General features: G+C 45.0%; 1 non-coding gene across 1 annotated transcript; it reads right to left on the bottom strand.

Annotated features, from left to right (window-relative positions):
* Positions 1–968: 968 nt before the first annotated feature.
* trnam-cau lies at positions 969–1,040 on the bottom strand. Its single transcript has one exon. It is a non-coding gene; the product is annotated as a tRNA-Met (tRNA).
* Between the last annotated feature and the right edge of the window lie 1,140 nt (positions 1,041–2,180).

Raw genomic sequence — 2,180 nt, forward strand, 5'->3', positions numbered from 1 at the left:
ACCAGAAGCTGTGTTATTAAGAAATGATGCAAGTCTACTTGTTCCAAGGTGGTCTAGTGGTAAGGGTACAGTAGTTTCACCACTGTTGCCTGGACTCGAGCCCTGGTCAGGGAGTGAGGATTTACTGTCCTCACAATAACAGCAACAAAGGCCAAGCAGTGCCTGGAGGGAATCCTTTTAATGTCTCGGATCAATGAATGTCCTGGCCCCTTAAAGAAGGGAAGGTAGTTTAACTGTCTCTACTCGGTCGGACAGTTCACCCTTCATGTGCCTCTGATTCCCAGTTCTAAAGATTCACAAAGTTGAGACGAGTGGATTTTTAAAAAAATTCTGTTTCCTTTCCATTCCAAGGAGCTGCAGTGATTGAGTGGTTTGGGAAGTTAAAGGTGCCAAATGGCAGCGTATGGTTCTACTTCAGTTTCCACTCCTCTGATGATGCTGGGACACTGACTCCAATGTTCTCAGTGACATTTACTGATGTGAGGCATTGAAAGGATTCCAGTTCCTGCAGATCAGATTCAAACCTGATCAGGGCATCAGAACAGTGAGAAAGATGAGCTGGGAATTTTAAAGAAGTTGCAAATTGCGCTTCAGCCACAGAGACAGGGAGAGTGACGTCATAAACCCATGGCGTCATTCCCGTGCAGAAAGAAGCCGTTCAGCCCATCGAATCCACTCTGAGGTCATTCACAATCGGTGATATCTTTTCTAATAATGGTCAAATGTGTCTGTGCCGTGATGCTGTCTCCAACATGATTGTCCTCTTGTTATTCATGTCCGAAACAGTGTGTGCAATTACTGCAGGTCTTGGTAAAAAACACTGGAAGTAATAAATTTCAACGACCCCAGTTTCGTCCCAACTGAGAACTGGAGAAAACTGCTGATACCTTGACAAGTGTGTCACAATATGAAGGACTTACTACAAACACCTGACATTCCCGCAAATCACAAATCGCGCTTGTAAGGAATAGCAGAGGATGGTTTCGATCCATCGACCTCTGGGTTATGGGCCCAGCACGCTCCCGCTGCGCCACTCTGCTGGGTAACAAACTGAGCTTTTTAGACTTTTCATTTGGCGTGTGGCATGTACCTTCAAGAATGAATTTTTAAAAAATCATTGTTGTTGTGTAATACCCTGTTGCACAGATGTGTCTCGCCTGTGTAAACATAACCTTTGTCTAATGCCCCACATTCTGTTACTCCCACATTCAGATTTCACTCAGAATCACAAAATTTGTCACAACGCAGATGGAGGCCATGCAGCCCACCTTATCTGTGCCGCTCTCCACAATGAGCAAATGAGTGTCATTTCATGGAATTCTCTTGCCTTCTCTGTGTAACTCTGCCCATTGTTATTTGTGACATAACCATCAAATTTCCTTTTGTGTTGATTGAATCTGCGTCTTTAGTACTGTTAGACAGCGTTTTAGTGACCCTGCCACTCTCTGTTCAAAATTTCAGCTTTCTGTTCTCCAAGGAGCGCTTTCCCAAATTTCCCATCTCACTTCATTACGGACATTCCTCATACACGGTACCATTCACGTGAATCTGTTCAACGCTGTCTCCAATCACTTCGCATTCCCGCTTCCGCAAGTTACACGCCCTGAACCGAGCAGTAATGCAGCTGGAATTTTCACTCAGAGTCAGAATGCGTGAGCAAACAACCTGAAACACTTGTTTTTGATTTAAACAAGCATTCTCTTTGGCTGTGTTCAATGCAATGGTACTTCTGCCTCATCCCCACTTCAGGCAATCCGAACTCATTGAACGAAGCTGGTTTTTCGGAAAGCTCTTTTGGCATTGTGGCAAAAGAGATATAAGGCAGTTGGGCTCGTGCGGGACTTGAACCCGGGATCTCTCGCATGTCATCATCATACAGTACCCTAAGCGAAAGTCATACCCCTAGACCAACGAGCCACACACGCTTCCCACGACATGGGGACATGATGGAATAGTGATAGTTTCGTTGGCGTGTGAATCCAGAGATCCGGATAACGTTCTGGGGACCCCGGTTCAAAACCACGGCAGATGGTGGAATTCGAATAGAATAAATATCTAGAATTAAGAATCTAATGATGACTGTGAATCGGTTGTTGGAGAAACCACATCTGGTTAACTAATGCCCTTTAGGAAAGGAAACTGCCATCTTTTCCTGGTCTGGCCTACCTGTGAGTCCAGAC

Source organism: Rhincodon typus, unplaced genomic scaffold (assembly GCF_021869965.1).
Source record: "Rhincodon typus isolate 14 unplaced genomic scaffold, sRhiTyp1.1 hic_rhity00000057, whole genome shotgun sequence".
Lineage (NCBI taxonomy): Eukaryota > Metazoa > Chordata > Chondrichthyes > Orectolobiformes > Rhincodontidae > Rhincodon > Rhincodon typus.